General features: G+C 39.7%; 1 protein-coding gene across 18 annotated transcripts in view; it reads right to left on the bottom strand.

The window, feature by feature from the left end:
* Positions 1-7,067, bottom strand: part of KDM4C (lysine demethylase 4C) — a 272,053-nt gene extending 264,986 nt beyond the window's left edge. For 7 of the 18 annotated variants that reach the window (XR_011323375.1, XM_069777115.1, XM_069777122.1 and 4 more), the window contains exon 1: positions 6,839-7,065. The gene's annotated coding sequence lies outside the window, so the exon portion shown is untranslated. Of the gene's footprint in view, positions 1-6,838 lie in introns of all 18 variants that reach the window. The other 11 variants (XM_069777114.1, XM_069777116.1, XM_069777118.1 and 8 more) reach the window with 3 other exon arrangements.
* Between the last annotated feature and the right edge of the window lie 18,044 nt (positions 7,068-25,111).

The raw sequence follows: 25,111 nt of genomic DNA, 5'->3' as shown, positions 1-25,111 counted from the left end.
TTATTGACAAAACTTGAGGAAAACTACAGTTTTTTCCACTAACCTCCTATTTGCAGAGTCTGTTTTGCAAAAAATGTAAGAAGTTTGTACAACAAGCTCTGCAAGAGCTGGAAAGGGAACAAGCAGTAGAAAACCAGGTCTTAATCTATAATAGTCTAAGCAGCAATTTTATTTACAACCTAAGTAAAAACTCCATAAGCTGATCCAGTCACTTATTTTTACCACAGACATGGGTAGAGTCACTTCTGCATTTTCCTACATCACTTTTAAAAAGTTTTTAGCATACTCTCTAAGTAGGTACCATCCAACTCCCTATATTGTTTGGTAAAGCAAATTCAAAGATGTAAGATACCACAACAGTGCACAGTTCATGACTAGCTACAGGAATGACTTTCAGGTAATTGGAAACCTAAAAGCATAGCTTGCATGTCCAACTGTTACTGAGCATGCAAATAGTTAATTCTCAATGTAATTTGTTTTGCAAACTTATGTTTGAATTGTTCCTTTAATAACAGTAAATGTGCATGCAAATTATGTCTGCCTAGTTTATGTACCTGGCTTAGAAAAAGATCCTATTTATCAGGAATTCCAAATCTGTTTTTTATGTTATTTGATTGAATTAACTGTTAAAATAAATGCATGGGCCACAATGTTTTTTATTTGTGATACAAGACATTTATAAGCCAGATCTCATGGTTAGGCATGTATTCATCAGGTACCCAGCAGTCATCTGGAAGAATCAATTAAGTTTAAAAATGTTAGGAGTATTAAAGTATTCAAATCGATTATAAAAACTTAAGAAACCAGGAATCTGGATAAGTAGCCATATTCTGAAGTTCCTAAATCCATCTCAGTTTGAATATAAAACTCTAAGTAGTTTGACAAACTTGAAATGAAGTTTGCATTTCTATGTTTAGTACTACCCTTACAGTAATTATTTCCAAAAATACAAAAATGAACCCATAAACATTGAACTGAAAAATTACATGAATTCATTTCATAAACATTCCTCTCCCACACCAGGCTCACAGCATGCAAGAACATCTTGAAATAACTGATAAGCAAGGAGTGGGGGGGGGGGGGGAAGTATTTTTCTCATTTTTACTTGCAACCCATGTTTCAAGAGTTTTTTCTTCCTTTTTAATGAAAACACAGGTATGAAATCCATAGTCCCAGTTGGAAGCAGCATGCAACAGCCTTCAGCAACAGCAATAACAAGTCAGACCAATCAAGTTTCCAGTTGCTAACAGCAAATATCTAGAAAAAGTTAAGTGTAGGGGTAGCTTATAACTATCCTTTTGCAGAATACCATCTCAGCCTTCAGCAATGTACAGATTATGGAATCCTTAGACAGAGAGGGTATTATTGCATTTTGTGGACTCTGATGGATTTTTTTGCCCATGATTCTAAACCTTTGTAGGCCTTTAACATCCAGAACATCTCATGATAAAGCATTCCACAATCAACGACATGCTAAGCGATATATCTCCTTCTGTAAGTTTTGTATATTTCACATTTTAGTTTCATCTGACATCTCATGTGCATACTGGGAACAGTTACCTATCTGCTTCTATGTACCTTCAGACCACACATGAATTACAGAACTCTATCATGGTCTCCTGCAGTCACCTCTTTTCTAAGCCGAAGACTCCTAGTCTCCTTGCAGATAATCCATTCTGTACTTCTCATTGTCATTGCATCCTATTTCTGGATCTTTACCAGTTCCAGTAAATTACTTTTAGTCAGGCAAAAGGGGTACCAAAGCTGTAAGCACTATTCAAGATGCAAGTAAACCATGAATTCACACAATGGTGTAACAACATTCTCAAATTTGGGTGTAGTCCTCATAGAGACCAGAAAGCAATTTGGCCTAAAACTCAGTTTTAAAAAAGCTATTTACAAGCACCTAGAAGTTAAAAAAAAAAAAAAAAAAAAAAAACCAAAACTTATTGCTAATACAGCCTATAATATTGCTGGGGATACAAACAGCAGGTGGTGAGTGTGAATTGCTTCCTGATTAAGCACTTTTAAACAGTTCTGCCAGGTCTCTCATTTCTGCCAATACGCATTTCTCAAAAAAACTCCCTAACTATATGGCACATTACTAACTAACTGCATTTAAAGATCTCCTCCCAAAAGATACTCTTATACCCTGGATTTCACAACTCCTTAACATCAAAACACACATTCTTTTCGGGAAATGTATAGTAACAGTGATAATATTTTTCACAAGCAATCACTACATGGCAAATCTGTTCAGATGCAGAACAAGGACAGGACAAAAAAAAAAACAACTGTAAATTAGTGTCTAAGCTGAGAAACAGAAATATGTACTTTTCCCCCTTAAAGCTGCTTCTGGCACACCTGAAACTGTATTTCTCCATCTGTGATAAGGTCTAGCTACTATTAGCCTTCACAGTGAGCATTTCCCCTCTCAAAAAGATTTTGCAATTCAAAGATGTCACGCAATTCCCCCACCCTTACACCTTGTTCTAAATAACCATAGACCCAATACCTTGTGGCCAGGGAAGAGCCATGCATGTCTTGTCTTTCTGCTCTTATGACTGAAAGTACACACACTGAAGTGAACCACAGGACCAAAAAGCACATGCACAGTATAGTCATACTGTGCTTCTGTGGTCTGCTATAATGCTCACAGCAGTGGAGAAAGCATCATTTGCTCAGCTCGCATGACCAAAGCCTCCTCAATCCAAACTGATCACAGGCCACTGATATGGCATATCATTTAATACCAAAGGCAGACCACTTTAAAATGAACTCACAAACTGGTATCTGGGAAACACGTGGCTGTAATCCACAACATTATAACATACAAAAGGAACAAGAAGAAAGAATTGACATTGTGCCTCTGTTGAACTTGCAGCTCTAGCACATCGTATCACTTTGCAATGCAAAAAGTTCAATGAAAAGTAAACTATATAGCTAACATTTGTACAGCAGGAACCTGTGAAGATTTGTATCTCAATAAATCCAGAAGATACTTCCACAGGGACAACAAAAGAACATTGTGAGCTTAGAAGTTTCACCAACTCAAACATAAGCCGTACCTACAATCTGAAGGCCACAAATCAGTTAAGAAAAAGCTTTTCCTCTATTATTACCTAATATTTGTCCATATTTTAGACATTTTTACTGATCTCAGGTTTGAAATATTTGTCATCACTTATTCAAATCAAATACTCCAAATACTTCCATCTGAAATCAAACCCAAACATGAAGAGTTTGATTCCTAAAACTTAGGGAGTTTCTTAAACTCTTTTTTTCTGTACACCTTTATTCATAGGTCAGTTTACAGATTTCTACACATTTCTGCAATTTTAATTTTAGTTTTAAATCAAAATCACTCTCTTTTTTTCAAAAGAGTTTACGATTATAAACAATTTATCCAGCTCCAAAGCCATAGGTTCATTTACTGTTTTTGCAACTTATAAATTATGTTTTAAGCAAAGAAATAAACTGTGAAAATGAAGCAAAACCTGACTCAGCACAGTAATTTGTCACACAGCATCTATTATGAATAGGAGTACTTATCTAGGTTTTCTTAGACACAAACTACCTGCTAATAACTAGTATCTTAATTTTATTAGAGAAAACCCAGCAAGAAATCATAGGTCCACTAAGCTACATCATAACAGCCTCAGTCAAGTGATTCTACATTTTGCAGGCAAAAATGTCACACAGGAACTGGACCATTTTTGTTTTGTGAAACTCCCCTATAATATCTGCAACAGTCAATGAAGTATCCTGTCATGTCTAAGAATCAGAAAGTAAAACTGATTAGACACCAAATTTTTTCAATATTCAGTCTTCACAAGAAGATGTGTTTTGAATTTTAACTCTTGCAATTTCAACACCTTAAATTAAAAATCCTGACAATTTTTCTAATCTGTTGTTTACATATACTGTCCCCAGTTTTTAGGGTATACTGTCCTAAGTATACTGTCCCAAATATACTGTCCTGCAAATGTTAGATGTAAACAGGAATAAGGATAAAAATGAGTGCTTGCATAACTCCGTAGTAGGACTACTCACACAGACAAAGTTAACAACTTAGCCACTATGGGTAACTCCACAATTTTAAGCAAGTGAAATAAAGTTGGAGCAAAATGCAAGCCTACAACAGAATGAATTATGATATACAATGCCACATAAGAAACCGGAAGTACACCCTAAATCCTTATATACCAAAAATACAATATGAGTTTATAACGCACTCTGGACTTCGGAACAGCAAATTGTTATGAACACCTTCATTATGTGATTTGATTACACAACAATTACCATCTTCCAAGTATAAAATACTGCATTTCTTAAAAATATCTTATGAGTCAGTCTATGAATCTAAATGAAAATCAAGAAAAGAACACAACACATCACTTGTTCATTTTGAGATATGAAATATTAAGCTATCCAGTGACTATGGATATTTTTTCTAGTGAAGTATTAAAATCTTAACATTTCAGAACAACATCTTTTGAACCATTCATGTGATCATTCAGAGAACTTGAAAATATCTGTATTAGCAGAATTACAGTAAAACATGCTCTCTTTGAAGCTCCGTGTATACTAAAAGCGTGTTTCAAAATGTATTTTGGGGGGGGGGTATTTATGTTGGGGGGCAGTAGGATAAAAATACCACCTTCATGAAACAAATTTGACCACAGCTGAGACCACCATATACCCCATTCACATTCTGTTCAGCATCATGCTGAAGAAACACATCCCAGGAAGAGACACCTGTAGGAAAAAACTGAAAACTTCAAAGTGAATTAACTGCAGAACTAAGACATAGTCCAATCCAGAGCTGTTTAAATAGAGGAAGTCCTAAATCTACTCAATCCAATATTTTTTAATAAAGTTAGATATGAAATCACAGACTTTTTTTTAATAATTATTGTGCTTGTTCATAATTGCTTAGGAAGATTCTAATAATTAGCACTCGACAACCTAATTTTCTGGTTTTAATGCATTACTGTGGTAATTGTGCATTTAGATTTGGTGCAGAACTGCCTACCTGATTTGTTCAGAAATCAGGCCAAGAGATAAAAAATTCTGTACTCAATACACATCAGTAATTAAGGACTAAAAATTACAGGACTTGAATCTGGTTTTCTGTTTCATCATATTTACCATTAAAAAAAAAAAAATTAGAGACCAAACCAGGTTGGTTGTTTTCTGACTAAAGGTTTTCCCCTCGTATACACTGGCTCTAACTCTGATCCAACAGCTATTTAATCACGTCCGCATATTTGGATGAGAAATACTGTTTCCTGGGTCAGTCCCTAGAAAATAAATGGCTCTTACATCTGCATCTGCACTTAGCTAAAAGAAAACCATCAGTTGCCAGCAATCAATACCATCAGCACCACTCCAAACCAAAGTTGAGAGTAAGATAAGCATGGCTCCCAGTGGTTCATCTCAAGTACTGAAAAGGAAATCATGCCTGTGCTTTCCATTGTCTTGTGTTTGGAAGGTGCTTTTTTGAAGCAATACCATCAGCTAGTTATCATAGTACAATGAAAAATATGCGTAAAGCCCAAGACAAATTTTATACAACAGTCATTTTCATGTTCTCGGTTCATGAAGAACGTGAACAAAAAAATACTGTAGGATAAAAAAAAATAGCTTGCATTAGGCTGCCAGTAAGTTTCTTTCTCGCAGAAAGTATTTCAGCTTAGAAAACTGCTGGTTTAGTAGCCACCAGGTAACTTTTGTTGCTGCTGTTGTTAATGTCTCAGAAAAGAGTGCAGAGAATCATAAATCTGCAGCTTAATAATACAAAAAGTAAATGCCGTTTACGCTCTGAGCTAGTATAAACCTTTAAAAAACACAGGGACACCTAGTATTTTTCCTAACACAGTTCACCTAGCAGAAAAAAAATATTTTTGCTTTTCAGATTGCCAGTTAAAATCAAGTACAGAAGAGAGAAGGCTGACCAATGGAAGACTATTAACATGGCATAAAGCCCTGACCCCCGAAACTGGCTCCGAAAGGGTGGAGCACTCTAACCACCGACAGACCGATGTGGAACCGACGCTTAACTGAGTATTTTACTCGGAAGACAGCTTCGAAGTCTTTTTCTAACACTTTACAACCGTCAACTTCCAGCAACGCCTTAACGACACGCAGAAACGAACGAGCTGTATCGGCGCGGCTGTACTTTGCAAGAAAAAGAGGCTGCTCGTGAAGTCCGTAGCATTTCATCAAAGCCCAGAGAGACACGGAGAGAGGTAACGCTGTAGCCTGCTCTGTCCACCCGCTTCGAACACCCGGGGAAACCGCCTGACCTCTCAGGTGGAGAGCTTCCACCGACCGCCCTGACCCACAATCGCCGGCCACAAGCGGGAACACGAGACCTGTTTTTCCGACACCTGCCGGTTTCGTTTCCCCGGCCCGCTCCCAGCCGCCATCCACCTACTCGCAACGCGGAGCCCCCGGACCGGTTCCCTCCCGGCCGGGCCGGGCCGGGCCGGGCCGGGCCCCGACCCCTCACGCACCCCGGCGGGGAGGGCTTGCCGGGCGGCACGGCGGCCGCTCCGTCCCTCGCACCCGACCCCCACGGCCTGCCCCGGCCGCGGTCAGCCCGGCGAGACGCGCTGCCCCGCCGCGGCGCCGCGCTCCGACCCGGCCCGACGCCGACGCCGACCCCCTTTCCCCCGGCCCTGCCCCGCAGCGCTCCGACTCATCCTCGTTACCCCCTCGCCCGCCCCGGCCTGACCCGGTCCGCCCGCTCGCCCCCGGCCCACGCGCACCCCGCCCCACGCCTCCTCCCCGCCAGCCCGCCGCCGCCCGACCCGGCTCGGAGCTCGCCCCGCACCTGTCCGGAAGAGAGTTAAGCGGGCAGCCGCAGTCAGAGGAAGGCGAGGAGGAGGAGGGGGGGAATGGGGGGGGGGGGACACGGCGGCAGGCCAGGCCAGGTCCGCTCCGCTCCGCTCCCCCCCCGGCGGCGGCCGCCGCCGCCTGCCCGGTCCCCTCGGGGCTTCCCCTCCCCGTGCCTGTGGGACGCCTCGCTCCCTGCGCGGATGACAGCTGCTGACTGCGCATGCGCGCAGCCCTCGCACGCACGGGGAAAGCGCGGCGGCCCGGCGGGGAGGGGGGAAAACACGTGACGGAGGAGCGGCGCGCTCGTCACGTGACGGGGGCGGGCGGAGCCGCCGGTGCTTCCGGGCGGAGCGCGGCCGCGGGCGGGGTAAGGCGCGTTCCCCGCCCCGCAAGGCGTGGCGGCCGCCTGCCTGAGGGATGGGTAGCCACGCGGTGGTCACGTGCCCCGCGGGCGGTCGCCTGGGGCGGCGCAACTGCCGGCGGTGGCGCGCGGGCGCGCGTGGCGGCCGGGGATTGGCGGCGGCTCGCGTCGTTCGCGGCCGCCTGGGGTCAGGCGGGGCCGCCGCGGCGCAGGTGGCGTCGGCGCGCTCTGCCGCTGAGGGCCGGGCCGGGCACGGCACAGGCGTGCGGGCCGCCCGCCCGCCTCTCCGGTGGGAGGGTGAGCGAGCGAGCGGTCGGTCCCTCTGGGGGAGGTGTTAGCTTTGGGGGAGCTGGCGGCGGGAGGAGAGGAGCGGAGCAGGCGCCTCCTCGGCGGCTCCCCGGCCGCGCACCCCCGGCCTGCCTCCGTTGCCCCAGCCGCCCCTGAGCCATGTCTGCTCTTGGACGAAGAGCCGGCCTTGCCTGCCACCGGCCGCGGCACCTGCCGGGAGGCACGCCAGGAGAACACGAGCCCCAAGCTTCCCAGCGAAGCCGGTCTGTCAAGCTCAACGGTGCGCAGCGGGCGAGACCGTTCTGGTCCGTAGGATCGGTGGGTCTGTCGGAGCAAGCCGCTGGGTCGGCTTGGGTATCCTGATCTCTTCTACGCCGTCGTGTCCCTTATCAGTCAGTACTGCGCTACGAAAGTGGTTTTGTTTCCAAACCTTGAACGTCGCTTTGGGTGACTAAGCCCCACAGTGCTGCATGTCATGCGTTTACTTTCTAAAGTGCCACAGTACAGCGTAATTTTTTTGACTGCGCAGGTTGCTGCTAAAATAACTGCCTTTTTTTTAACTGCGTGTTGTGCTTTGATTTTTCTTATTAATCTCTGCTTACCTTTCGTTTTAGCTCCTGGTTGCCACATTCAAGAAAGTAGTGAAGAATGACCAAAAGATAACTAAAGGACAAGTCGTTTTTAGATGTGCTTCTTCAAGCATATGTATTATGTTAAGCCTTACTTTAGGCTTGAATTTAAGTGACAAAGATTTTCTTCAGTACTAACGGAACCTGAAAATACAGGATTTTATTTCTTTTTTTAAAAGGAACCTAACTAATGCTATAACTTCGCTGTGCTCAGAGGCTTTCATGTTGTTTTGTCATCTGGACGCAGTACTATACATTAAATGGTAGTAGTACCGTGTATGCTCTGTGTTATCCTCAGTCCCAAGAAAAACTCATGCACCTGTATCTTTAAATACCTCTGTATAGCACCACTGTGTCCCACAATGTCTAGAATTAGTCATCCTCATCTGCCTAAGGAAAGGAATTTTGATTCACTGACTATAAGTAGGAGAAACAGAGGAAGTTGTTTGCTTTCTTCCTCAAGCCTTTGGGGTGATGAAGAAAATGTTTATTTAATGCATATGGGAAAACAGTGCAGTTGAATGCAGTTTCTCATTCAGTTTGCTTTCTGCTCATTGATTCAGTTATAAAGCACAAAAGATTGATGACTTAGGATTGTTTTCAAACATGATCTCTTAAGATTCCTACTGAATGCTAGCTAAAGAGAAAGTACAGCAGTGGCTCTTCAAAGTATTGAGTCAGCACCTTTCCACACCTCCCCGTCTTTCAGGTTACAAGCCTCTGTGAGGTCATTAAGTGCCTGGAGGATGTTACAGTATTGCCAAAGCATACACCTCTCCCAGCCACTGGCTCGCCACTCCCAAGACGCGGACTCAGGGTGTGGGTGGGTACTCTGAGAACATTAACCCTCATCATGCTGCGACTGTGGCAAACTGTGCCTTGACATCATTTTTCAAAGCCAGTAGCTTAGCACTTCTGTCTTGCTAGAGGGAAGTAAGGACACCAGCCTTCTTCAGAATAGTTATGTAGCTATACATGGTCAACAGATCAGTATTTTAGCTTTATTAAACTGCTCTGGCACACTGCTTTCAGTACCCACTGATCACATTCTTTACTTTAGTGGGTTCATCTCAAAGCACCTGTGAATTCGCTGATCTGTTCTCGCTGCCATGAAAAATTTTTTTATTACTGAGGCTTAAGTAAGCTCTTCCACACTTCCTCCTGCCTTTCGTGTTTTGGGCTATGCCTTTAGGTTAGTGTTGGCTAGGAACAAAAACCCTGGTCATATGACCACAGCCACTAAGAAAAAAGGATGTAGCTGGTAAGTTCCCTTCAGCTTTGTTTTAAGTTGCTGATGTCATATTTAGGCAGCCCAAGCTTCTGACCAAAAAATGGCCTTTCTGCTGTATGATAGTGTAAGTATCTTCTCTCTTTCACCCCCCTTGGCAGAGGTCAGAAGCCACTCCTGTTTGAGTAGTTGATGTCTGCTTAAGCTACGAGTTTGTCTTCCATGACACCTCTGAGTCCCTGTTTCGGTGTTGTACCACTCATCATGAAAACTTTTTTACTTAATACAATGTGAATTTCCTGTATTGCAGTTTATATTTTGTCTTGTCCTATCGCTGTGTGTTTCCGAGGAGGCTCCATCTTTTCTATGCCCTCTTACTAAGTAATGGTGGACAGCAATAACATCACCCTGAAGCCTTGTCCTCTTAAGGCTGAACAAACCCAGCTCCCTCAGTCACTCCTCATATGTCATATCCTCCAGCCCCTGACAAGCTTGTGACCTTCCACTGGACTTAAGTATGTCAATGTCTTTCATATACTGGGAAGCCAAAATCTGGTCACTGCATGGTATTTCACCCAAATTGGTGCAGAATATATAATTTTTGGTTTTGAATGTAGGTTACTTATACATTGTGTAGCAATAATACTAAGAAATCTTTTCAGAATTTTAAGCAGCATCTTTACTTAACGTGACAGTAGCACAGCTATCAAAAGTAAGATCACTTTTGAGGAAGAAAAAATTCTCTTGTAGAACTCCACTGCAATACCGCTTAAAATACATGAGATGGCAGCAAACACCATAAGCAAAGCACTGCTGGCCCAAGGCAGAGACGCTGTTGGCGATGAGAGAGATTTTGCCATGTTCCTAGTATTACTATGCAGGTTGCTGCAGTTTCTGTTACGCTGCATTGAGTTAGAAACCAGGACGCGACGTGCTGGCTGTTCATATGTAATCGTAACAGAAACTTTCTGTTACTGTATGTTTAATTAATAGTGTGCAATTTAGCAGTGTTGCATTATATAGGTTGTGTAGACTACAGAGGAAACATAACCTTTTTTTTTAACTATATCTTTTGTCAGTGTTACATCTGTCATCATATCCTCATCTTAAAAATGTTGCTAGCAATAGCTAAGCTTATATTCGTGTTATGGAAATTCATTCACTTATGGAACTTTGTAGCTTTTAAACATTTCAGTCATACGAAGTTAGGCATATTTAAACTGGGAATGATGAACAGTAAAAACAGTAACAGTGCAAATGAGGAGTTAGTTTACACAGGGATATAGTCAGTAGGTAGCCTCCTTCCATTAATGTCGTTATATCCAGATCAAAAGTATTTTGAGTGCTCCGACTCAGACAAAAGTTACTGGCTTGATGTAGAAGTTCTCAGAATATCTCTGCACCTGTTACAAAGGCCAGGCTTAGATAATCATAAATAGAACTACTAAGTTGAGAATTCACATGTAGTATTTATTTTTATTATATTCATTCTTTACATTTTATATTAAACATAGAGGAAACCTCGCTGTATTTAATATTGATCACTTTCATTAAAAAGCTTACCTATCCAGACAGTGTTCGTTCCAGCCAATAACTTTTTTTTCCTCAAAATTTGTCAGGATAAAATAGAGAGGCTATACCATATCGGTTAAAGGATGCTCATGGGCTCTGCAGGGCCATAGTGCTGGAACACTGCATCGCCAGTCTGCCCAAGCATCAAGTATCAGAGGCCCAAGTTCTGGTCTCCCAGCCAATTCAGCTCAGTTGCAGAGCAGTCAAAGGTTCATTAGTATCTAAGAGCAAACATGAAATAATATCGCATTATTTGGTGACACTAGATTATTCTTTGGTCATGTTCTTGCTGTCAGTTTTGTGAAGAAAGTAATGCTGATTTCCGCTAGTACTGGACAGATGGTCAAGAATCTTGATTGTACTGTAGTGCAAAAGGGCTGGAAAATTAACAGTACATAATCAGGTCCCCTTGTGTCCCCTCTGTGTCAGTGCAGTTGCATTCCTTTCAGTACAGTTAGTTGTCTGACCTATTTTTAATAGTGTTCTGGGTCAAAATTTTCACAATATCTGCCCATTTTCTCTGCAGCACTCATGTGGCTTCACTGACCTTTAAGAGTTTTATATGCATAAAAGACAATCCCAGGATAATGACAAGTTGGAGATGAATTTTCAAACAAGGACAAGAAATGCAGACTTTCTTCTTTCCCTCCACTGTAAATAAATAAAAGAATTAATGTATGTAATCTTACCCTAAAAAGGATGCAAATACATCTTGTAATTAAATGCCTCACCCAGGTACTTTATACATGCCAAGAATTTGATTTGTTGATGCCAATATCCACTGAAATATAGGAAAGGAAATTTTTTTCAATTTATAAATTAGGCATAGAGTCAAGACACATGCCACTTAGTTAAAAAGTTACATGTTAGGGAAGCCAAAACCTTTTTATTGAGAAAGTGACAGACATGGCTGGAGCACTGAACTCGGAACCGCCAGAAGAAAAGCACTCTTACTTTAGTGCCTTAAACAGCCCCTAGATGAGAAAGTTCTGCCCTGTTTACTTATTTTGTTCTGTCATTAGATTGCCAGCATGGTCTTTTCCTGTATGCAGAAACTGTGTTTTATTTCAGGATGCAATAGGTGGCAGTCTTTATCTTCTGTTTATCTTGTCCACAAGCAGTTAACGGGTCTTTTCTGCCACACAACAGAAAGACAGTAAGGCTTGGTTCTGTCAGTAATCTAACTGCTTGCATTCAAACGGTAAATTTAACCTCTGTAAACTGTCCACTGGATCCACCCAGACTCTGGCAAACATGAGCCTGCAAACAAGTGGCGTTTAACCATCACTGTCCTTTTTTGCAGTTGTCTGATTTGAGGACTGAACTGAGAAAAATGAATTGGGATCCTTTATAAAGCCCTTGTCCAGAAAGGCATTCTATCCTTTTTAACTGAGCAGGTGAATGAAAGAGGTTTTTTCACTGTTGTCTTGAAGAGTGTTTCTCTGCCCAAGAAGGGTAACGAAGGAACCAAAAGGAAACACTAGACACTAACTGGGCAAATACTGACTGCAAGATACCATGAAAGAGCTGAAACTCTATTTTAGCCTGTGTGATTGCTGTAAGTGATTTGAAACCATGAAGATAAATTGGTTTGAATGAACTACTGTATTTTTTCCAAAAGCAGTGGAGAAACTAACAGTTTGGCAACTTTCTCCAATCAAAAGAAGACATTTGTTGGCCTGATGCAGGCCACAAATTTAGCTTTTTCAAATTGAGAAAGCCCCAAAATGTGATGGACCTAGACTCTGCCACAAGCTGACTATCAAGAAAACTCAGCCTGAGGGGAAGTCTAGTGTTCCCATGATTGTAAGTGGAAATCAAGAAAGCTTCTTTAAAAAAAAAAAAAAAAAAAGGCATTGCTCCCACCACCTACATTGTTTATTCTAGCATCTTTTGTCTTTAAAACCCCTTTATGTGATAATACAGGAAGTAGCTGAAATAACTTTACCTTCAGTTCACTGCACAGAACAAGTGTAAAGGAAAAAAATTAACCAAGTGTACACAGCCCAAAGCATTGCCTCAGAATACTATTTTCTAGAATTTGCTCTGGGTTTAAAATTCTTGAGAAACTGGAAATTAAATGCAATTTGTACTAACCAGAAGTTGCCACACTTCAAATTGTTCACTTAAATTCTAAATTATAGTATCTTATAGGAAGACATAAAAGGTTCACATTTGTAGAAGAAAGGAATACAAAGCCAGGAATCTCATTTTTGCCTTTGAGAACTTGTATCAAACATCAAATAATTTGGTTTTAATAGTAAAACTTTTAGCGAACTTCAGCTTACATATGCAGAGTCCTTTAGTACGTAAGTTGTGATTTGTGAGTAGTCAGAATGATCATGAAATGGATAAATCTTCTTACATTTGCAGTTTTAAAGATTGATGATTTTGAGAGTTAATGTAATGTAACTAAATACTGAAATAAATTTTGACTTGATTTTAATTTGATACTCCATAATTTCATTGCTTTATTTTCAGTGTACACAGTTCTTTACAAGGTTAGGTTTGTTGGGGTTTTCTTTTTTTAATGAAATTCAAAGCACTCATGCTGTCACAGCTCTGAGAAGCAACATGAATTCAGAAACCTTGAAGATCTTGGAATGTGTCAACCAAGCAGCCCTTCAAGGTTAGTATGGGTTTGGCCTCACACATAGTTTCACATAGCCTTTGTTGTCCTTAGACTCGGCTATCCTTCCCATTAATAGTGCTCTAGTAATACCTACAACATCAGAGTACCCGAGGAAGTAAAAAAATATTCTTACTGACTTCACCTGATACTCAACTGAATTTTTTTATGTTGTTTTTTCTGTCTGTAAAACAGTAAAGAATAGCATTTACTGTACTGGAATCAAACAAGGATTAAACCAGTAAGGTTTCTGACATGCTGTACTGGAATCAAACAAGGATTAAACCAGTAAAGTTTCTGATGTGCAGAGTATTATTCTCATCTTGGTACATTTTGATTTTATTAAAAAAGAACAAAGTTGCTTTGTTAAATAGAAAAGACTAAAATCAGTCATGGAATAAATAGTAGTTGCAGGCTGACACAAATGATTTACAGGTTATAAAGGAAAACACATCCAGTAGGAGGGAACATTGTGAATACCATTTTTTAAAAAAGCATATGAACACTCCTGAAAATCTTTTTTTCTGGTCTTTCTGTTCTCATAGCATTTTAAAAATTCAGTTTCTTACGTTGATTGCTTTTTATTATTCTATTTCTGTATACCCATTCCATATCTTACTTTTCAATCACATTACTCTTCCTTCCCATGTGAACTCCCAATCCTGATAAGAGTTTGTGAACCCTCATGTGCCAATTTAGTACTGCAGTAGGACAGTTTTCTGTAATGACACTAAGTTGGGATGGGGGGCAGAGCTTGGGGGTTTTTTATTGTTGTTTTTCCCCCTTACTGTGCAATGGTGGAATATATATACTAATCTGCTGGACGTTGACATGACATGTATCAACATACAACATTTCCAAAGAGCAAGTTCTTGATTTTTGTTCTGGTTTTTTTATTACATAAAGGGACTTTCAAATATCTGTCCAGGGTAATGATGACATTTTAAGAGACAGCAGTCCAAGGTTTTTGACTTGAGTGACATCAGTGACGGCCCCAATCCAGAGGTCATGCAAGGAAAGATAAGAAAGATAAGTTCCACAAAAGTGAAAGTCTTTCATCAGCTTAGTTCTCTTGCATTTCTACCTTTTCACCCAAACGCGCAAGATGTGACAGAGTACCAGCTTAGCTCTAAATTCCCATTTGCTGCCCAGTAAGATGTATTCAAAACAGAAGATAGTCCCTCTGTCATGATATAAATAAAAATCCTGGCAAAATATTAGATTGCTTCTGGAATTACCCTCTGAGAAGAGATTTTGAGAAGAGGAAGTTTTAAGCACAGTATCTGCCCATTTTCTCTGCATCACCTATGTCACTTCACTGAGCTTTGAGAGGTTTATATGCATAAAAGACAATCCCAAGGTAATGACAAGGTGAAAATGAATATTCAAACAAGAATGAAGAATGCAGATTTTTTTTTTTTTTTTTTCTGGGACAAACCCATTTTATTTGGGCTTGCACAGCTGGCATAGCTTCTCATGTTTTTTAACCAGATCAAAATCTTTGGACATCACAGAATTAATCATAGGACAAGAATCTCAAATTAAAACTTCAGTTAAAATGAGTGAGCCAGCTGGCTATAGAGGTTTTTGAAAGCACACAGTGCTAATTTAGTGTTACTGTGCTCATACCTTTTATTTGGTTTTTAAAAGAAGCAAATTCATCATTTGATCTCAGAGCCTATTGCTACAAGCAATATTCTCTTCCAGCTGAGCCACAGTTAACATGTCTTTTATTATTTTTTCTTTGTGTCCCTTTTATCACTTCAGTGTGCTCTTCCATGTGTTGCAAAGTACAGATGGTGAAATGCTTTGGGTCATACAATGCTGTCTCTTAATTCTTTTGTGAGCTGTGGCGCCAGCTAATCCCCATTTTTCAATTTCTGATGTGTTCCATGCAATCACTTTCTTTTGGTTTAATCATTATGCCTGAAAAAAAGAATGGCTCTTAACGGCTAAAAGTCAAAGGCATTGAGCCAAATTGTTCTTCCACAGACATCCATGCAATTAACTGGCTTTACTCATACTAAAAAGAATAGCAAAAAGGAAAAATTTACCCACCATTTTACACAGTGATAAAGTGTACAAATATGAGAAATAAAGCTACATCAGACAGCTAAAGCATGTACAGAAGAGTGCATGCTTCAAATAGATGCTCAAATGTACTTGACAGGATATTTTAGTATGAAGAAAAAAGGGAAGGAAACAGTGAGTGACAGAGAAGCACACAATGTTAGTAAGGGTGACAGATGTAGGAAATGGTATATGGTATTGCAGTAAACATCCTGAAGTACTCTTTCAGCCCAAGACTAACAGTATGAAGAGCATTAACCTGAGGGAAGAAGGTGAGGAGGGAACTGTGCACCTAACATAATTGTAGCACTGGTGAGGTAACCCAATTAGAATAAAACGCTAAGATTACTAAAACACACGTGCAAGTCCTTATGTTGGACTGCACCCAAATACTGTCCTTTCCAAAATGTAGCTTGATAATGAAATGTGCCATTCTATGCATTTGAAAGGCATGGCCAAACAGAAGCTGAGCCTTTTCACAGTGTACAGTGTCATCTTTTGCTATCTCCTCCTAAATGTGGTGGGCAGTGGGTGGCGTCTGTGTTGAATACAGGGTATTTCTCCTAACACAGCTTAGATCACCCGCTTGCTCCTACTGAGATGAGGTCGCCTTTCTTTTACATGCACCCACACACACAACCCTGCACACTTGCTTCTTCTATCGCTTACCTCGCATCAGCTCTGGACCTTGCTAGACCCCCCATCTGAGCAGACTCAGCTTATTGATAAAGTGATTAAAAGAAAAAGATAATTTTCTGATAAATTGGGAGAGTGAATCAATACAGAGAAGGGACCTTTCAGTGCACAGAGATGTCACAAAAGCACTAGGCACCTGGTGTGAACAGAAGAGTGTGTGAGGTCTCTCATTTTCAATAGTGATAAGTTCAAGTCGTCACTGGTTATGTGGTTCTCATTGTCCATTTTTTCTTCTCTGCATCCTTTTATTGGTACAACTTTTCATTTGTTTGTCTCTTAAACTCTTTTTACAAAGTTTAAAAATAAATTTTAAAATAGCACTTTCCTGAATCAATTCTCTTCAAATCAGAGGTAAACTGCCTGAACAATATGGGAAATACTGTTGACTAATGAAAAGAGTCTCACACCCTACAACCACAACTGGATAAAAGGAAGCTAAGTCCTGTTATACTTGTAGGCTGTGCTTCTCTGCTTTCTAGTTTAAAAGGCATTCTGGGAATTCCTACATTCTTTAGAAAAAGTACTGCTAACTGTATCCAGCTGCAGATGGAAATACCTTTTTTCTCTTCCTTTTTTGGTGTTCTTGCTGAAAGAGCTGTCACATGAATACACTATGGATTTATACAGAAATTAAATGAGCTGCTGTGAGTTTCCCATCTTCCCTAACATCCTACAACCCCAGCATTCTTAGCGCCCCATCAAATTGCTGTAAACACTCCTACGTAATAACAGTTGCTGTACCCTGCAACATTGCTGCTTATTTGCAGTTGCATCCACACAAAGAACTTGGTAAGCCAGAAAAAAATAGAGAAGGAAAAAAAAGGAAGACAAGCTTACAAACAGATGGGACACTGACAAGGCACTGGTAACATTGAGTATACTTTGTAAGCCTTAATCAAATTATTCCAGGACCTTGCCCCAGCATTTCCAGAAGGGACTGCATTCCCCTACTTGAAGGTGAAAAGAAATACAGGCTAGGTCTTGACAGCTATGGCAACCAGCTCTCATGAGTGTCACTGTTGGACTACTATAGTAGTCATCAGATTACACTAATTGGCAGTGTAAGAGCAAATGGCAAGGCATGTGGTTTACAGTTTATGAAGCTGTGAAACAGTGTACTCCAGTGTGTTGGCATGAACCTGCCTTATATATTTCTCTTCCTTTTGGAGTAGGAGGAATGCTGAAAAAAAGAATTAATTCTTGAATGACTCATACTTGTTTTCATATATCTTCTGAGTAAGGGTTTTCAGGTTAATTTACAGATGGTTTTACGAAGAATGAAATTCAAGTGATTGAGGGTCTCACTCTGGCAAAATAAAAACTCCTGTACAATAAAGTCCATTTTCCCTGCTCCAGCCAAAACTATTGAGAGACACTTGAGGCAATTTAGGTTACTACTCTATATAAGTTTTATAGTAAATGGAAATCCTAACACTAAGACTACAATTTCAATGGATAATGTGTGTGGACCTAACAGCTTGTTGCTACTCCTTCTCCTTTGAGACACTCGCACCACTTACTAGACTTCTTTGTTAGCTGATCAAACTCATTAACTAAGCAGAAAACTAATCCAGAGAAAGAAAGATGGTTTCCAGAACAATTAGCAAGATAAAATAATTGACCATCCAAGGAAGGAGGAGGAAATTCACAAACGAGAACAGGAGAAGAGGTGGAAAAAAGAGAAGGAAAGGTAAAGTTTCTTCTTTCTTGACAATAGTGAGATACTGCAGTACTAGAGGTAAAACTATTCATGTCTTATCAACAAATAACTTACAGCTGACTTCTTCAAAAAAATTTGTAATGCTGAATTATGTATCGGTACAGTATTATGGTACAGTAGGACGCTAAAAGCGAGTTTTCTCAAATAACAGAGTGCTAGTGAAATCTCATAACACAAGTAACAGAAGATGAACAGAGTAATCATAACTAGTCTTGCTAGGTATTGCTTATTAAATAAGGGGGTTTTAAAAGCAAAGATTATAGTTATTTCTATAGAGACCCATGTGCATTAAAATCCTTGCCTATGGTTTTGAAGAAGGTGGCTTAATCAGTGCCATTACTTTGATCCAGGGTTAGAATATAAAAATGGGAGCTAGTAAGTAGTTTATATGTAAAGACATATAAAAACAGAAGACAAAATGTAAATAAAGAGTGCACAGTTGTGCCTAGTGAGGTCTCAGGCTGGTGTTTCTACCTATAAGAAGGAGGAAAGAAGATAAATGTGATTAAGCAAAGGATATAAAAAAGCAAGGAGAAAGCTGCTCTAAAAGAGAACTTTGAAGAAAACAAAAGGGAAATGGAGAGAGGAGAGCAGAACAGAGAAACCAAAATAAGCAGAAAAAGGAAAGGTATGTAAGAGGAAAAAAATGAAAGAACTAAGACAACGATAATTATAATTTGTAGAAGCTAGACTCTCTGAAATGCACTAGTACATTCATTTTCCCAGATCAAGCATGGAAGGCAAGTTTTTTAAATCATCTGATTTCTAGGATCCTGCCTGCTGCCATGTGGTGTGTCTGCTGATCACAAGCCTGAACAGAGTTTGGAGGATGGAGCACCAATCTGCTATTCCTGCACAAAAGCACTAATTATAGGAAAAGGTTGTTACAGCAAGTAACTTCCCTGTTTGGCAGAGTTTATGCCAGAAGGAAGAAGGATTTGAAAAATCTTTTCAGTATCCTTCCTGTTATTCTGGGTAGAAATGTACAAATACTAAATCTCTTTCTTGCCTAGTTGATTTCTTCACCTCTTCCCATTATCTGTTTGTAACTCACGGCTATTTTTAATACTTTTTCTGCCTGTTTATTTTTTGTCATCTGAAGCTCAACAAACTTCAAATTTTAATAATGAAGTCCATTTCATAGGCATGTAAGTTTTACCAAAAGTTATGAACACTGGTAGAAGAAAATGTCACCCTTATGGAAAAGGTTTAATCTTGCATAGTTAGACAACTGCATACTCTGATAGCAACCTCTCTTGGGTTGTGAGAAACTGGGAACACTTTTGTTGCATTGGGCTCTAGCACAAACCATTCGACTGCTTGACTGATCTAGAGGGCTAAAGAGAGTTAGGACAACATAACCGTGTCCATTACAGAATGTAAAGGTATAAAAGCATGGCAAACAAGTTGTACTTGGCACATGAGACCATCATGGGAGGGGAGCTTATTTTTTATTGGGGCCGGGGGGGGGGGGGGGGGGGGGGGGGGATATGTTGGTAACTATCTACAAAGAGAAAAATATTCTATTCCATATAAAGTAAAAAGCAGCAATAAAGTGTACTGTACTTTAATTAATATGTGAGTGAAATGACTGTTAGAATAGAATATGAGTCTTTGGAAAAAGCATCTGAGCTATGGAAGATAGTATGGTAACAATTTCATTTTCAGAGACTGTTGTGGAGTAGAGAGGTAAAAGAAAGGTATTTTGCTAATAAATAGAAATATCTGTACCCCCTACTAAATACCCTATTTAACTAAAAATTGGGGTCATTCAACAGCCCTGGATAAACCAAAACAGGAAAATATTGGCCACATTTCAGAATAAAATTGACCGAGTTTGAAAGATAGCAAGCATTAAAATAGTGCTTTTCATTGTTGCTATTTCTAAAAACACCTATGAAACAAATGTTTTTCACACTGTTTACTGTTATTTTTAAAACTGGCATGGTATCCATTACTGCCCTGTGAACTATTTGTATATATCTCTGAATCAATCCAAAGTGACACTCAAATTTAACATTTTGTTCTTTCACAAGCCCAAGCACATGCTGATAATATTTACTTACTAGGGAAGCTGTCACAAAAAAAGTCCCACAAAAAACCCTCCTTCACCCCATCCCAATGGCCTTTCCACGGCCCTTTAGCATCCTGAAGCCCTCTAAAACTGGCAAAGAAGAATACTAAGATTTATCAGAAGGCAAGGATCATGAAGAGGGTTAGGATTTATTCAATCTGTAACAAGGGTGCGGGAAGTAGTTTACAACCCAACAGGGTTCTGCTTCTAAATCCACTATCAAAACAAATTCACCAAGTTCTGCAGGGCAGAGGAGCATATGGTGAAATATGACTGGATCATCAGTGGGGCAGGGACGGACATGGGGGGACAGGGATGGAGGGAGACAAGGGAGATTAGATTTTACATTAACTTTTTACTTCTTGTTATGAGTGTCAAGTTCTTTGTTAAATTCAGTCATATGACTGACAGTATGTTGGCCTCTAGTGGGTCTTTCTTAAGCAAAAAGATTACAAAGAATCTTACTCATGAGAACTGGGAAAAGAAATACCAGATTTACATTATTTGCTAGTGAATAATTTATATCATATTTTATAGGACAGCAAATAAATTTATGCAAATGGCTTAAGGTACCCACAGGGAGAGTCATTAAAAGTTTTGTGTTCTTATCAAGGGTGTAGCTGCATTGACTTCTGAATGGGACTAAAACCTCAGACAAGTAAAGTTATTTTAGAAAGAAACAGAACCCTTAGAGCTGCGATTCTCACATTTTTTTAGGTAAACAGACTGTTGTAAATTTTCTATTTTTCACTGGACAACCATATATTTTATTGAATATTTAATTGTTGTGTTCATAAATTTTACTTCTCATATACATTTTCATGGTCAATTACTCTTGCTCTGCAGATCATTATACTGCTTTAAAGTCTCTTAACTCTGTGCAATTATTTCAGGTCTCGTCATCCATTGTCCATTTCATTTCTTCTATTATTTTCTGCTTAGTCATTACTGAAATGTTCAGGCTAGTTTATAAAAAAAAGTTCTTAGAGAAATATGACACATGTTACTTGGTACTGGTCAGAAATTTAAAATGGAAGGTAATTTTTCAGATTCTGCTATCTGCTTCTTAATAATGGGTGACCTGAGTTTAATTCTTTGGTTATTTCATAGATGACTAAAGGAGTTTATACAATGAGATATGACCAGGGAAGCAGAAAGAATCTATTCTTTGTATTTCATTGCCAGTATTGCATTTTATTGCTTTAAGAGCTTCTGAGTACTAAGTCCCATTTAACAGTGCATATTGCTTACCTTGATTAAAAATTGCTTAGGCAAGAAGGTACAGACTGTATTAATCAATGCTCCTTGCCAGGTGTTTTTCCTACAAATGAGCCTAGACTGTTTCATTGGAAAGACTTATTTCTGTTTTAATTATATCCTAGAGCTGATGTTGATGAACAGAGGGCAAGTGTTCTGTTGAAGCAGTAAGGAGGATCATGTTTTTTTGTTTCTGGAAGCTCCTTATGATCACATGGCAGAGGTTACTGTGGTGGCACACTGTTTTAAAAAGCAGTTGTCATTCAGATGAGGAAATGTGATTGTGCTCTTTCCCTCTGCAAAATTGTCAGAGGCCCTGTTTGTGGTTTACGTTAACTTTAATCAACTGAAAAGTAAAGGTGAGTTGATCCTATTATTTATTTCAGCTTTTTAAAAAGATTGCCAAAGACAGAGTTGCATAATGCCATTTTGCAATTGGTAAACATAAGCACAGAGAAGATACATTTTAAATATTTGCACTTAGGCAGTCTAATATATTAGCACTGTTAGAAGATGGTGATCTCTAACGTTCTCATCACTACAGTAACAAATTAACAGACTGCTCTTAATTAGCTCAGTGTCCATTGGAAAATCAAGATACACATTTCAGATTAATCCATGGGTAACAGGTATAGTGTTCTACAGGAGCCGGTGTAATATGAAACTATATAGTTTTCAGATGTTAGTACTATGGAAATTTCAACTCCCCCTTTTTTCTGCTCATCTATTAGTTAACATTTTGCCATGTCATTCACTGAGAGAATGGCTGTAATGAGAAAATTATATGAGATAGTGGGTCCTTTCTATGTCATCATTATGCTAAAATACAACAAAGGAATTGTTAGTAGCATCTGAGATTTCTCAGCTTCCCACATCCATGTATACTGCCGTGCTGTTTTAATTACAGATTATGATCTATCTGCTATATTTTACATCCAAACAAAATGAAACACTGAAAATCATGAAATGAATGAAGATTTAGGATTTCCTTTACAGGTTTAATCTAGTCCATAGACATTTGCATTAGAATATATTTTTAGAATATTTAAAGTCACTGTTGTCTCCTTAGGACACACACCTTATAAGGCAAATAGGTAGTTATTTGACTTTTTTTTCCTCAGTGCTATTATTCCGAACTTCCCCTCAGTTCTTTTCTCTTATTCTTCACCACTGGTCAGTCCTGTCTCAATCTCTACTCTCACCGATTTCTTACTCCACCACCCTCCTTCCACATAAACCATGCTGACAGTAACCAGCATTTCCTAATGACTGTGATCTGTAAAGTAGATATACCAAGCTGCATTTTTCAGCTTCTTGCTGCAGTCTGCCTTTCCAGTTGCTCCTCAAAGTCTGAGCGTTGTTTCTTCTCCACCTGAATCAGGATTTTGCCTCACCATACTGCACTAAATAACAAATTTCTGAATTAGTTGAGGCTCATTATCATGTTAAAGAGTCCTGTTCAGAGGCAAAGTATGCTAATGCAGCACTGCACCGAACCAACATTATTGCATGGCTCTTTGGCCAGAGCTGCAGAATCACGGCTGTACAAATCATGTGAAATCCCTGAGGGATTCAGGGAGCATAAGTGAATGGCAAGTCATGGTCAGATCATGCCATCCCAAGGTAAAGCATGCTTACTGTAGCTGGGATGTTTAGAGAAGGTATGTCTGAGTCCTAAGAAGCCTCTAGTAAGTGTATGTGAACTGATCCCTTTAAAAGCTTATATTCTAGCCATGTTTGGTAGTTTTACTTTGCATTTTTTTAATAGGAGCAGGAAAAAGATATGTAATACCAGAACTAGGCCGTTGCAACATTTCAAGCTTTTTCTAAGTTAACATATAACTAAGACATTATGTAACATTAAAGTATTTATTCAGTTTTGATTTCAGAGCCAGATTCTTCAGTGCTGATTCAAACTTAGTCTATGTTTAATGGCTTGTATACCTGCGTTCATTAGGAGTTTGTAAAATGTCAGATACTCTAATCGATTGCAAGCACACTTCAGGGAGATAGCTGAACCAACCTTAGCAGTTGCTAGGTGGTTTTCAGAAGAACCAGTTGCATTTCTTTCACTCCCCTACCCTGGTTGTGCAGTCCTGCTTCCTACTTTGTACTGACTGCGACATTCAACTTCTGTGATCATTTAGAGGGCCAGCTAAACTTATTCAGCCAAGAAAAGCATTCCCCTTTTTAGGCTGAACTTGGTATAATGAAATCTTAGATTTATTTGATCAAAAAATTAAACTTCATCTACAGTTATATGGGCAAATCTGTGTATATGTAGGTATAGTCAGGCTATGATCGAACAAATGCCGTAACTGATTTTAGGCCACTTAGAACCCGATAGAAAGTATGTTTTGATGAAATCGCTTATTGCATTTGCAGAACTGGTTTAAGCAATCTCTTAAAATCAGAAATCATTACAGCTCTGGAAGCAGCAGTCCTCTTTAAGCAAATGAGAACTTAGAAACTCCCCTAGAAGCTTTGCAGTGTAGGGAACTGCAGGATCCCTTCTTCCTAAATCCTTTTGCTGCAAAGGGGAAAGTGGTATGGCCTTACTGGAGCTTCTGTGATTTGTAAAAAGGACTTCCTAAAACTTTACCTCAAACAGAGCAGAGGAAAATGGGTTTGTAATTCATTTGCTATTGCTAAGGGATCTTGTTCAAACTCTGGAAAAGAAAAAAAACACTGAAAGATGAGGAGCTGTGACCTGATCTTGCAAAGCGGGGAGGATTTTTATTCAATGTTTGTCAAGCTAAAGTTTGGTTTCATTAACACCTGCTGAACTGAAAATCCAGACAGACATCTCGGATCTGAGTTCTTTTTTTTGAAAGAAAAGTTAAGTCTTTGCTGAAGCTGTCATCTCAGCAGTTTGTGTTGGTGTGCTCTCTGAAGTACAAACAAAGTTTATAATTCCATTTCTAATGTAAAAATAACAAATACATATGCAAAAGTGAGTCTTCTGAAAAACAATCTTTTAGACTTCCTGAATTTTCAAAATCTGCGCACTCTGTTGCATAATACCTTTAACTCCTAGATAAGAATAAGAGAGGACAGATGTTTATTTCCCAAAGAATATCTCAGTACCATGTCGTCATGATACACCTGTTAGGGTCAGCAGTATACAGTTCTCTCTGTGCCAGAGAGAACTTTTTATTGCCTAATAAAACTAGATTGGGCAAGAGAAATTCTTGCAATGCTATGTCTATTACATAGGTATTCATAATAGATAACATCTACTGATATAAAGTATTTGCATAGGCAATGGTCTAATCATATAGCCATATTCAATGTCTAAAAGCCAATGGACACAAATAACATGATAAGAGGCTTAACGTATCCAGTATTAAGTAACTGAATTTGCATATCAAGCTTACCTTTGAACCAAGTTGAAAAAGAGCAAGTGACAAAAAGAAAGACTAGAAAATCACCCACTCAGCAGCAAATAATTCTGACTTTGTATGAAATCCAGTGTAGATCCTCTTGGCCTTCTCCTTTGGAAGTTTTACAGAGGACAGCGGTAGGCGTTTGTAAGAATCAACAGTAGATTTTGACAAATTCATCTATTAGAAATGGCAGTGACAACAAGGAAAAAAAAAAACCCACATATTTGATTGTAATCCTACAGTTTTCAGGAAAGCGAGGTGTTTGCCATGGAGACGCGGCAACAGCTGCCCTGCTTGGCCACGTGTCACAGAGATGTCTGTCAGTTCAGTCAGTCACAGCATGAGGGAGCAAGGTGGC

This window comes from Haliaeetus albicilla, chromosome Z, assembly GCF_947461875.1.
Source record: "Haliaeetus albicilla chromosome Z, bHalAlb1.1, whole genome shotgun sequence".
Taxonomy (NCBI): domain Eukaryota; kingdom Metazoa; phylum Chordata; class Aves; order Accipitriformes; family Accipitridae; genus Haliaeetus; species Haliaeetus albicilla.
Note: the sequence above shows the minus strand (reverse complement) of the source record. Positions and strands in the feature narration are given on the sequence as shown.